At 43.8% G+C, this 13,913-nt stretch overlaps 1 protein-coding gene across 1 annotated transcript in view; it reads right to left on the bottom strand.

Moving 5' to 3' along the window:
- The window catches only part of TANGO2 (transport and golgi organization 2 homolog), a 243,668-nt gene extending 242,291 nt beyond the window's left edge, over positions 1-1,377 (bottom strand). The window contains exon 1 of the mRNA XM_077461701.1: positions 1,249-1,377. The gene's annotated coding sequence lies outside the window, so the exon portion shown is untranslated. The remainder of the gene's footprint in view (positions 1-1,248) is intronic.
- Positions 1,378-13,913: the final 12,536 nt, after the last annotated feature.

Here is a 13,913-nt window from a genome sequence, read left to right as displayed (position 1 = left end):
TGATTGCCCATTTACATAGCTTGAAAAAACAAATACATTGTACTTCTACTGTAAGGGCCGGTTCACACAGCGATGCGATGCGAGGCGACACGGCTCGCCTCGCCTCGCTCCCGCAAGTCGCCCCCGTTCAGTACTATGGAACCGTTCTGAGAGGAGCGACTCGAGTCGCTCCGACTCAGAAAAAAGGTTCCTGTACTACTTCTGGGCGACTTCGGGGGCGACTTGCATTGACTTCTATACAGAAGTCCTCTGCAAGTCGCCGCTGAGATCCCCGCAGGTCGCGGCGAGGCAAGTCGGAGACGCCTCGCCGCGCCTCGCTGTGTGAACCGGCCTTTACAATGAGATATTTACCAATGGAATCTACAGCTGCTGTTTTCAGGTTTCTTTTATATAGTGACTGTTTGTCATTTTGATATAAAGAGTAGGACCCCCTACTATCTCTATTCTGCAGGATCGGCAGGTTCATGGCCTTGTCTGCCACTCCTCCCCCCCCCCCCCCCCCCAATATCAAAGCTCTTCTGTACTGGAGGGTTTTCTATTTAAAGTGTTGGGTATATCCGGTGATCAAAACCTGCATAATTAGCTGCTTGAAAGGTTGATCATGCACAGAGTAGGAAATGGAAAGCAGTGCAAAATAGAAGTAGCCATGTGGCTTAATAATACACAAAATGTAAAACCTAAAATAATACATGCCCTCAGAAATGGGTGGATATCTGCATTACAATGATGCCATGATTTAGGTCAAACTTTTGGTCACATAAATCACTTTTCTCATCTCAAATTCCATCACTAACTTTACTGGCACCAGCTTGATTTTTTAATGCTCAACCCATACATACCACAATGAGGAAGTAACACATCTTGTTATGCCTTTAAACTTTGATCTACTATTAAAATTCTTACAGGATTTGATAAAGCAAAGTAAAAGCAGCTTCCCCTTTACTTTCATTTAGCTCCAGTTTTAATAAACAGATGGAAAAAACACATATCCGGCCCTTTATCAAATGAACTCAGGCACATAAGTGCACACAAGTTTACAAAAGTCTGTACTGCCCCAGAGATAGTTCTTATTTTATGACCTCCCCATAAATAAGACTGGGATAACCCACATGAGCCTCTGTTTTCAGGCAAATTATGCAAATTTGATGTTGAATTTTCTACATATTTTGCATTACAGTTACAAACAACTATTTAACATAGCATATCCTACTTAATTACCAAATAAAATAGCTAAAAATGTGCAATTACCTTGTATCTGTCTGACTTCTGTGTCTTCCACTACTCTTCCTCTCAGTGGCTGATGAGAAAACCGTTTGAAAGTTTCACAATGCACCAGCTGGACTGGTGTAGTTGAGCAATGAGTTTGGAGCTAAAGAAATAACTGCAGTTACAACATGTTCTTATCTTTCTAATTAAAATCATCTCAAAGGGCATTTGGAAGGAAATCATGTTGCCTAAATAGACGATTTCTCTAGGAGTGTGGTTTTAAAACAGTAATACTGTAGAGGATATATTTGAAAGACTGAATGTTCTGTTTGTTACACCAAATCCTGTTGACCTTTCTCCTAGGGAGGGGAAATCAACATAAACATGAGTTCACTGTCTCATTTTTGATTTAGCACAGATTTTAAAGAAAAAGTCTGCTTGAAAATTTGATGTAAAGAGCAAATGATGCACAATCTCACGTTCCTACAAACAATTGACTCCATATGGATTCCATGAATAGGCATCCAAATAACTAACTTGAATTCCAACTTTATTACTGACAATCAATTTGTGTGTTTAATTGACAATAGTGGATGCTACTTGATATGTGTAAAGTCAAATTATTTTGGATACTCTTCCATGGTGTTGCTGGTTTCTCTCTTTCTGTCCAACTCATCACTTTTAGGCCTTTTGCACACAGGCACAAAAAGAAACGTTTGTAGCCCTATAGCTTTTTTTGTAACAGATCTGAACACAGGTTTATTATTGTCTATGGGCAATATACACAGCTGTGCAAAGATCAGTAATGCATTGATGAGTTAAGAGGCATAAAATAAAAGTAGAAAATGTTATATTTGAATGCAGTTATTTACACACATACATGTGTATATGCAAGTATATATGAGTGCATGTTTATGCACCTGTAAGCACATTTATGCAACTTCCTTACAGAACATAACTTGTGTTTTTTTCATTCAGAATATTTTGCCAGCACGATCCTACGTATAAACCAAAAACAACAGTAAATTAATATACCTATCTGCAAGAAGTACAAGATGTTTTATCTACCCTTACATAGTTTAAACAAGAAAAAAATTATATATTATATATGCATATATGGGAGACAGGTTGATTTCCCTGTTAGTGACTGGTAGTTGGGGTAGGTACCTGGTAGAAGCAGTGGCAAACCATTAACTGGTAATAGCAGCAGTAAATCTTGCACAGAACAGTCAAAGCAGGTTTTCCCTGCACATTTATTTATCCAGGTAGCAAACAAACACAATTTTATTGCAAGAGGACTTTGTCTAGCATGTCCATAACATAAAATAAACAACAAATCTGCTTGTCTAATCGACTGATTAAACTCAGAAACTAACAGGCAAAACATGTACTATTTTATATTTCTATCAGTACTCAGCCTTTTCACCAAATAGCAGTCGCAAAGCTTCGAGGGCCCTCAGCATCAGTCAGCTCACATACATAAAAAGGCCCATGGACAGCTGAGGCTAATTAATGGGGTCCCCACTACCAAGTAAAATGTTATGTGTACCCAGGAACGGAGGCTTAATTACACCCCAAGCTCAATAAGGGCTCCAGGGGCCAAAACAGTACTTATGAAGATCCGATAAAACAAAAAGTTTGCTTTCTCCATATCAGTAAATATATAGTGCTACCCCTGAAGGAGCTGCTATAAATTTACTGGTTTATTGCCACACAGTGCAGAGGCAGCCAGGCACACAGCAATGGTCCATTCACTCCAGCCCATTAAAAGTCCAGGGGTTTGTTTTTTGTAGATTATTTGCTGGTAAGAACTTGGGAGAGGATTAGGGGTGAAATGAGATATTCCTAAATGATTGACAAATAGCAGTCCAAAGACAATCTTCTCCTTAACTGAATATAAATATGGAATAGTCTATTCCCTCACATCTGGGGACCATGAGGTAGGATGCAGAACAGGTATAGTTAATCAAGTTCAAGGCTGAGGACTATGAAGTAGCTTTAAGAGGCAGCCCAGAAAGGAGGCTTTACTCACAGTCCAGGTATAGGATCAGCCCATAGGTGCAGCCCCCTGTAGAGCAATCCAGCACCCAGTCCACAGGCTTAAGGGAGAAGAGACAATCTCCTCAGGGCTCCACACTATTTACCATTTCTCCCAGCCATCAACTGGGCACACCTCCCCAGGGATTGGATGAACCCTGCTCAATATTCCGGACGGTCATTTTAAAACTCTCCCTCTCTAAACTCTAGAAACTTCTTCCAGAGGCAGGGGTAAGCAACCAAACTCACAGGCAGTGCAGCCCTGATCAGAAAAACGAAACAAGCATTGTTTAACAATTTCTGGCTACAGAAGAAGCCAAAAACGAAATGTGTCTAGCAACCTAACTAGGACAATGCTATTATCTATATACTGTATATTTGCAGCAGGCTTTTCCCAAAAACATTACCATGGTTTAATGACCTATGTTTGTCACTGTATTTTAAAAACAGCAGTTTTGTATATTTTGAAATACTGTAGTAAAACCACCGTAGTTAAATATATATGGCTCATTTTCATATGTTCACCTTAGCATCTCTGATTAAAATAATATGCAATGTATGTAGTCTAAAGCTTAAAGTAGAACTAAAGGCAAAACTTTTTTCATTCTGGATAAAGTAAGGGAGGATTATAACCCCTGACATGTTTTTATTTTGCCCTCCATTAAGAAGATTTCTCTTTCTTTCCTGTTCCACAGCCAAAACAGGAGGTGAGAAATAATCCCTCCAAAGTAAGGGTATCCCTTGTTGTCACCAGGTCGTTTTTATTTTTGTGTGCTATAAATAAAAAAGAAAACAATTTTGAAAAAAAAAACAATATTTCTTACTTTCTGCTATTGAACATAGCCAATAAAAAAATTGAAAAAATAAAACGTCTTCATCAATTTAGGCCAATATTTATTCTGCTACATATTTTTGGTAAAAGAAAATCTCAATAAGCTTCTATTGGTTGGTTTGCACAAAAGTTATAGGGGCTAAAAAATAAGGGATACATTTATGGATTTTTTTTCTCACTAGTAATGGTCGAGATCAGTGACTTATAGCGAGACTGCAACATTGTGGAGGACAAATTGGACACTAAGGGGGTCATTTACTATAGTGCCACGGTGCTAATTACCGCGAAATCGGTATTCACTATATCGCTGGTAAAAAAAATGCTCCCAAAATCGAATTTACTATAGTTTCCTGAAAACAAGTAGCGCCCAAACCCTTACGCTGCTAAAACCTGGAGTGGTGCACATGGAAATAATGTTTAGAGCTAAATTGCCTAAATGGTACTGAAATATGCGGTATATTGTTTAAAGATAATCTGCTTTTAAACTGTGTGAAAAAGCTATTTCTACACTGAAATATCTTTAAAAGTCTGAGAAGAGATAAATTCCCCAATCCCCATCTCTGTACAACTAGGTGCCAACATAACTGAGCATGGTCAGACCTACAAATAGCTCTCATTTTAGCTCCAATGCCTTTTTCACAGGGCGCTATAGTAAATACCAAAATGAGCGCTGTGTTAAAGAGCGTTTTTTGGGAGTGAAAATCGGTGCTATTATAGTGCAATGCAAGTTTCAGCCATTGATGGTTAATGGTACAATTGTAACTTCCCCAAATAAATCCTTTTAATGTTGAGATGAACTGTATCTTTCTATGAAATACATTTTCCTTGCAAAATTGTTGCTTCTACTTAATCTATTTTGTTTTTAAGAATGATAGAATGTGGAATGTTTTGATGTTTTGGTAAAATATATTTTTCTCTGTCACTTTCACTTGTTACTCTCCATCCCACAACAATCTTTACCCAAACTCACATAGGTGTCTTTACAAACCACAAACAATACAAAGGGGGTTATTCACGTAAGGCAAATCCACTTTGCACTGCAAATGCACTTGAAAGTGCACTGAAAGTGCACTTGGAAGTGCAGTCGCTCTAAATCTATGGCAGGGGTGCCCAACCAGTGGCCCGGCAGGTTGGCAAGCCCAGATCGCGGGTTGCCGACCTGCCATCCCAAAGAATCAGTGTTATGAATGAAGCTGTAGAGGAAGCAAGTGGCTGCAGAGCGCATAAACTGATGCTTCCTGAATAGTTCCGACTCCTGTCACGGGTGGAGTGATGAGTGATGGAGTGACCAAATGAATCTGCCTGGGACAGCAACAGCCAGAAATAGCTGAATGAAAGACTGTTATTAAAAGTAAGTTTATTACTATAATCACAGTCTATTTATGGGAATATCTGTCTGCAGTGGTTACTGGGCTACTTTCAAACTGATCCACAGGTGCAACACAGTGTACCTGTGGTTGACCTGGACCGAGCCATAGACTTCTGTTATTACCTGCAGGTTTGGTGCACTTTCAGAAAGTGCACCATACCTGCAGGATATAATAGGATTCTATGGCAAAGTGCAGCTTATCCACAGGAAAGCCACAGTTGCACTACACTGCACCCAAGGTGCTGATAAACCACAGCAAATCAATGTGAAAGCAGCCTTGATCGGTCCAACCCAATCGGACCCTCCATTCACCTCTGTGGAGTGGTAGATGTAAATAAACTTGTATTCATTTACACCTGCCTACCTCCAATCCGATCCGAAAAAAAAAAAAAAATAATTAAAAAAAAAATCTGATTGGAGGGCCCATAGAGTAGAGCGGACTGTGTCCATTCTGCATATGCGGAGTCAATACAGACCTGTCAAATGCCCGCTCTGCTCATTGTGGCCCGCGACCAGTTACCATGTTGCTTAAGTGGTCCTCTCTCTTGAAAAGGTTGGGCACCCCTGATCTAAGGGCTAGATCTGAAATGCGTGGAAGCTCTCCTGATTTTATCGTCCAATCATGTGCAAGCTAAAATGCTGTTTTTTATTTCCCTTGCATGTCCCCCTCGGATCTACAGCAGTGCAAAGTGGATTTTCCTTTAGTAAATAACCCCCATAGTTACATAGTAGGTGAGGTTGAAAAAAAGACACAAGTCCATCAAGTCCAACCCATGTGTGCGATTATATGTCAGTATTACATTGTATATGCCTGTATGTTGTGGTCATTCAGGTGCTTATCTAATATTTTCTTTAAACTATCGATGCTCCCCGCTGAAACCACCGACTGTGGAAGGGAATTCCACATCCTTGCCGCTCTTACAGTATAGAACCCTCTACGTAATTTAAGGTTAAACCTATTTTCTTCTAATTTTAATGAGTCGCCACGAGTCTCATTAAACTCCCTTCTGCAAAAAAAGTTTTATCCCTATTGCGGGATCACCAGTATGGTATTTGTATATTGAAATCATATCCCGTCTCTCCTCCAGGGAGAATAAGTTCAGTGCTCACAACCTTTCATCATAACTAATATCCTCTAGATCTTTATTAGCTTTGTTTATTATCTCTCTTTTTAATGCATGCCAATATTCTGTTTGCTTTGTTAGTAAACAGGCACTGCATGCCATTGCTGAGCCTATCATCTACTAGGACCCCCAGGTCCTTTTCCATCTTAGATTTCCCCAGAGGTTCTCCCCCAGTGTATAGATTGCATTCATATGTTTGCCACCCGAATGCATGATTTTAAATTTTTCTACATTGAACCTCATTTGCCATGTAGTTGCCCACCCCATTAATTTGTTCAGATCTTTTTGCAAGGTTTCCATATCCTGTGGAGGTTATTCCCCTGCTTAGCTTAGTATTGTCCGCAAATACAGAGATTGAACTGTTTATCCCATCCTCCAGGTCGTTTATGAGCAAATTAAATAGGATTGGTCCCAGCACAGAACCCTGGGGGACCCCACTACCCACCCCTGACCATTCTGAGTACTCCTCATTTATCACCACCCTCTGAACTCGCCCTTGTAGCCAGTTTTCAATCCATATACTCACCCTATGGTCCTTATTTTGTACAGTAAACGTTTATGGGGAACTGTGTCAAATGCTTTTGCAAAATCCAGGTACACCACGCAGAGGCGGCTCTCTAATTAGGCATATTAGGCGGTCGCCTTAGGCTCCGCACTGGGAGGGGCCTCGCGGCTGCCTGATCTGTCTAATTAGAGAGCCACCTCTGAGGCTGACAGCTCCGGATCACAGAGAGAGACACTCAGCAGGGCTGGCCGCTGGCGTTAGTATAAGGCCACCTTAGGGCGGCAGGAGAGGGGGGCACTGAAGCTGATGGTCCTTCAAGTGCTTATGCCGGCAGCGCCCTTCTCAGCAAAGCAGACATCAGACCGGTAACATGCAGCGCCGGGAACTGCAAGCTTCAGCTTCCACACTAACTTTCATGAGCTTCCGCGGCCCCTCCTCCTCCCACATGAAAGGCAGATGATGGCCTTTCATTTCAGCACATCGATCAGTTGCTGCTTCTATCCAAGAGAATCTCCTCCCACGTGGGCGGCACCAGAACTGCCTCCATTCCAGCAAACTGGTTGGTGAACTGGAAGTAAGTGAGAGGAAGGGGGAGGGGCCGAGTGAGACCGGGGGAGGGGCCAGCAGACACAGTAGGAGGAATGGCATGGATCCTAAGAGGAGGGTAGAGGTAAGGTGCTGTATCATGTCGGACTGTACTGATTACACAGCCTGCTGCATGTACATAATAGGGACCATCTAGAGATAGAGGAGGGATAGATTGGGCAGAGAAGGGGATATAAGGACAGAGCAAGGGAATAAGAGAGATGATGACAGTTAGGCCGCGTACACACGCGGGGACTGTTCGCCCAACTTTGTCCGTCAAACAGTTTCGGCAAACAGTCCGCTCAAAATTAGCATGGACGGACATGGCCACACACGACGGACGAACAGTTTGCTGAAACCGTGCGCGATGACGTGAACGGCACGTACGACGGGACGAAAAATACGACGTCCTATACACTGCATTATAACTTTCGGCGTGTAAATCCTTTCTGAGCATGCGCGGAACTTAGTTTGACGAACAAGCCTGCACACGAGGGGACTGTTCGCTGAAACAAGGTTTCAGCGGACAGTTTTTCGGAATTTCCGAAAAACCTTGTTCAGCGGACTGTTCGCTGAAACTGTCCGCTGAAAGCCCACACACGAGCGGACTGTTTGCCGAAACACTGTTCAGCGGACAAAGTTGGGCGAACAGTCCCCGCGTGTGTACGCGGCCTTAGAGAATACATGGGGGCAGACAGAGCAAAGGTGATGGGACAAAACAAGACATCAATGAGGCCCCTTTCACGTGGGACAGACTCTGCTTTGCTCAGCAGGGAGTCTGTCTGCTGACTACCCTCCGAGCAGAGCAAGAGGTTAACAGGTCTGTATTTGCTTCACTTATGCCAAGTGGACACACACACAGCCCATACTGCTCTATGTGCAGTCAGACTGTCTGTTTATACCCAACTGACATTCATCCTGATCAGCCCAGACAGAGGGTAATGGATCCCCCTTCAGTTTGTTTTTGTTGGGTCGGATTGAAGGTAGGTGGGTGTAAGTGGCAAAAGTCCATTTACATCCACCGCTCCATAGAAGAGAATGGAGGGTCCGATCAGGTCTGCCTGAAAATATTACAGGTGGACCCGATTGGATCCTTCATGTGAAAGTGCCTAAAGTGCAATGTGATAGATGTCAAGAATTATATATATACAGACGCACACACATACTCCAATTGTTCTGTCACAATCTTGTGCATATCCACTGCAAGCTGCCATCACCAAAACAAAGCACATACCATTTGCTTACCAAAAAATGTGATTCCTTAAATTTTTGAAGTTACATGCACTTGTCATCTGCGGAATATTTACAGCCACTTCACTCAAAAAGTGACAAGGCAGTTATAATAACTTTCTCCCAGGAGCGTCCTTTCACCACTCTGCCTGGTTAGGTACCAACCACAGCAACCCCGTGTATGCAAAGAATAATAACATATTGTATGCATTATCAGGACATTTATTATCTGCTTTATTAAAGTAATGTACTTACAGCAAATTTACTGGGATAAAGCAACAAATTGTTTACTTGTCCTGGTGTTGCTTTATTCTTTGCATTTACGGGGGTTCCCTGTGGTTGGTACCGGACCAAGATACTATGCCTGCAGTGCTGTTTTTTGAGTGAAGTGGTTGTAAATATCCAGCTGATGACAAGTGCATGTGACCTAATAAGTTTAAGGAGTCTAATTTTTTTGGTAAGCAAATGGTATATGCTTTGTTTTGGTGATGGTACACTGAAGTCCGAGCAAATAGTTTGCAGTGGGTCTTTACACGTTTATCACAGCACAGTTTTGTTGGATTTTTTTGTGTGACATGTATGTTTTATGCTTATTATTTATTGTACCAGCACTTCGGAATGTACATATATTACTTATTCTTGATATCTCTATCACACTATATAACATTTTACTGTGGTACACACTTTTATGATGGATGTTCTTTTCTTTCTTTCCCCAGTGACAGCTTGTCAGAATAGCTAGGATCTGTGAGAGCAGCTCTGTATTATACATTACTGTCCCTATACCATACTCTCCTGCCCCCTGTACTGTGCCCCCTTGCCCTCCCCTTGTACTGTACTCTCCTGCCCCCTGTACTGTGTACACTTACCCTCCCCCTGTACTGTACCCTCCTGCCCCCTGTAGGGTGTCCACTTGCCCTCCCCCTGTACTGTACCCTCCTGCCCCTGTACGGTGTCCACTTCCCCTCCCCCTGTACTGTACCCCCCTCCTGCCCCTGTACTGTGTACACTTACCCTCCCCCTGTACTATACTCTCCTCCCCCCTGTACTGTGCCCACTCACCCTTCCCCTGTACTGTACCCTCCTGCCCCCTGTACTGTGTCCACTTACCCTCCCCCTGTACTGTACCCTCCTGCTGCCTGTACTGTGTCCACTTACCCTCTCCCTGTACTGTACCCCCACCCCCTGTACTGTGTCCAATTACCCTCCCCCTGTACTATACCCTCCTGCCCCCTGTATTGTGCCCACTTACCCTCCTCTGTACTGTTCTTTCCTGCCCCTGTACTGTGTCCACTTACCCTCCCCCTGTACTGTACTCTCCTGCCCCCTGTACTGTGTCCATTTACCCTCCCCCTGTACTGTACCTTCCTGCCGCCTGTACTGTGTCCACTTAACCTCCCCCTGTACTGTACTCTCCTGCCCCCTGTACTGTGTCAACTTACCCACCCCCCTTTACTGTACCCTCCTGCTGCCTGTACTGTGTCCACTTACCCTCCCCCTGTACTGTACCCCCCTTCCCCCTGTACCGTGTACACTTACCCTCCCCCTGTACTGTACACTCCTGCGCCCTGTACTGTGTCCACTTACCCTCCCCCTGTACTGTACCCCCCTGCCCCCTGTACTTTGTCCACTTACCTTCCCCCTGTACTTTGTCCACTTACCCTCCCCCTGCACTGTACTCTCCTGCCCCCTGTACTGTGTCCACTTACCCTCCCCCTGTACTGTACCCTCCTACCGCCTGTACTGTGTCCACTTACCCTCCCCCTGTACTGTACCCTCCTACCGCCTGTACTGTGTCCACTTACCCTCCCCCTGTACTGTACCCTCCTGCCCCCTGTACTTTGTCCACTTACCCTCCCCCCTGTACTGTTCCCTCCTGCCCCCTGTACTGTATCCACTTACCCTCCCCCTGTACTGTACCCCCCTGCCCCCTGTACTTTGTCCACTTACCTTCCCCCTGTACTTTGTCCACTTACCCTCCCCCTGCACTGTACTCTCCTGCCCCCTGTACTGTGTCCACTTACCCTCCCCCTGTACTGTACCCTCCTACCGCCTGTACTGTGTCCACTTACCCTCCCCCTGTACTGTACCCTCCTACCGCCTGTACTGTGTCCACTTACCCTCCCCCTGTACTGTACCCTCCTGCCTCCTGTACTTTGTCCACTTACCCTCCCCCCTGTACTGTTCCCTCCTGCCCCCTGTACTGTGTCCACTTACCCTCCCCCTGTACTGTACCCTCCTGCCCCCTGTACTTTGTCCACTTACCCTCCCCCCTGTACTGTACCCTCCTGCCCCCTGTACTTTGTCCACTTACCCTCCCCCCTGTACTGTTCCCTCCTGCCCCCTGTACTGTATCCACTTACCCTCCCTCTGTACCCTCCTTATACAGTTAATTTTTAGTGCTTGAATTATTTGTCCTATTATGGGCATGAGGGGGGGTCTCATGTTTAAGTTTTGCCTAAGGCCTCACAAAGCCTAGAGCTGCCTCTGACACCACGTCCACGGGCCTTCCTTTATCTTGATGGCAACTCGCCTCTTCATAGAAGGTTAATATATTGGTTTGGCAAAAACGGTTCTTCATGAATCCATGCTGATTACTGCTAATGATACCGTTCTCATTACTAAAATCTTGTATATAGTCCCTTATCGTCCCCTCCAAGAATTTACATAGTATTGATGTTAGGCTAACTGGTCTGTAATTCCCAGGGATGTATTTTGGGCCCTTTTTAAATATTGGTGCTACATTTGGTGCAAGCCATCTGGTCCCGATGATTTCTTAATGTTAAGTTTCCCAAGTCTAATTTTAATTCTGTCCTCTGTTAACCATGGTGGAGCTTCCTATGATGTGTCATGAGGATAAACACTGCAGTTTTGGTTACTGAAGTCCCCCAATTCCCTTGTGAAGACTGAGGAGAAGAATAAAATCAATACCTTTGCCATCTCCCCATCCTTTGTAACCAGATGTCCTTCCTCATTCTTTATGGGGCCAATATGGTCTGTCCTCCCTTTTTTTACTGTTTACATACTTAAAGAATTTCTTGGGATTTTTTGCTCTCCTCCGCTATGTGTCTTTCATGTTCTATCTTAGCCGTCCTTATTGCACCCTTACATTTCTAAATGTGGATGATGATCCCTCAACCTTGTATTTTTTGAAGGCCTTCTCCTTTGCTTTTATATGCATTTTTACATTGGAATTTCTCCTCCGTGTTCTTTATTCCTAAGATTTTATCCCAATTTATGCCTTCTAGCAAGGCTTGTAGTTTGGGGAAGTTGGCTCTTTTGAAATTCAGTGTCTTTGTATTCCCTTTATGTTTGTATTTGTGTGATTTATACTGAAGCCTGGATAGTTAAAATCCCCCATTATGATAACACTTTCCATCCTTGCTGCTAATCCAAATTATGATAGGAGATCTGTCTCCCCTTCGTCCCTCAGGTTAGGGGGCCTATAGCATACTCCCAGTATTATTTTCCTCTTAGCTTCCTCCCCCATGGAGCTCTACCCATAAGGATTCCACCTCCTCCCTAGCTCCCTGTCATGGTACTACTTACAGTGAGACCACTGGCGAGCAGGTGACACGGGATCCCCCAGGGCGTGGAGTCTAAGGGCCAGCCGGTATTCACCAGGGACCCCCTCATGAGGGGCTGGGCTTAGCTGCATGCTGACCCCAGGTCACGACCCCCGGGTTCACCCTGCTCGCTAGGGAAGTACCAGAAGATGCTGTTAGACAAGGACTGATGGATGGATGAAGCAAAGGAGAGCCGGATAGTGATCCACGGTCAGGGCAAGCTGCAGACAACGTAATCAGAACAAGCCGGGTTGGTACACAAGAGAACAGTTCAGAGGTCAGGTAAAACAGGTTACACGAAGGGGGCTCAGAAACAAATGTTGCTCAAGCAACCAGTATCTGGTTTGAAAGGCATTTAAATAGAGAAGCACATGAGGGACTGGACAGGAAGTAGCAGGAAGGAAATATATATTAGGCAACAGGTGAGGGGCAGCCACAGCCATAGCTGCAGAGTGCACAGAGCTGAACATCAGCTAGTGGAACAACAGGTGCCAGCTGACCTACAGCAGAAAAGGTGAGACATAGATCAGCTCCGCAGCTGATCTGTGACACTCCCTTAGTGATTTCATCTCTCACATTCACTTGTGCATTATTCTTGATATATAGGCATACCCTCCCCCTTTTTTACCCTCTCTATCCTTCTGATAAAGGGTATACCCTTGAATGATTGCCAGCCAATCATGAGAGCTGTTGAACCAGGTCTCTGAAATTCAGACAAAATCCAAATCCTCCTCATATAATAGTATCTCTAGTTCACCCATCTTGTCCAGCAGGCTGCTGGCATTGGTGAACAAGCCACGTAGTTTAGACCAGTCGCATATTATCCTCTAATTGGGTGTTCCGAGATTGCAACTAGGACTTGCTACTATACTTACCTTGGGTTTATGTGCTTTGGTCAACCTAGCAATACCATTGCTGATGAAAATTTAAAATGAGTCACAATTTTTTGTGCTTTTTATAATTTCCAAATAATAAAAATTTGAGCCCAAAAAATTTGATATGTGTACCAACATCAGAAATCAAAATGTAATTCCCCAAAATTTTAATTAACCCAGGGTAATATCACTATTCTACACTCACCCACAAAGAACCACCAAATATTACAGAATAAATCAAGAAGAAAAACTCCTGAGTAATGTAATTCCAACACCTGTATGTCCAAAGAAATGCAGTATTTATTTGTATTTATGTGTATTTATGCGTAGGGGGTTTTCACATGTGGCAGCTCTGTGGTTTAAAGGTTAGAACTTCTGCTTAGCATCCCTGAGCGTCTGGGTTTGAATCCCAAACATGCAACTTCATGTAGAGAAGTTGTCCTAGGTCCAAAAACGATGTCTAAATGTAGTATATGTTGGAGGGTTCTTCCACCATTGTAAATCTTGCCAGATACACTATCTACCCAAAAGTATTGGGACAACTGCCTTTACACACACATGAACTTTAATGGCAGCCCAGTCTT

Source organism: Lithobates pipiens, unplaced genomic scaffold (genome assembly GCF_037356315.1).
Source record: "Lithobates pipiens isolate NorthernLeopardFrog02 unplaced genomic scaffold, aLitPip1_a1.2 Scaffold_3, whole genome shotgun sequence".
NCBI lineage: Eukaryota > Metazoa > Chordata > Amphibia > Anura > Ranidae > Lithobates > Lithobates pipiens.
This window is presented reverse-complemented; position numbering and strand designations above follow the sequence as displayed.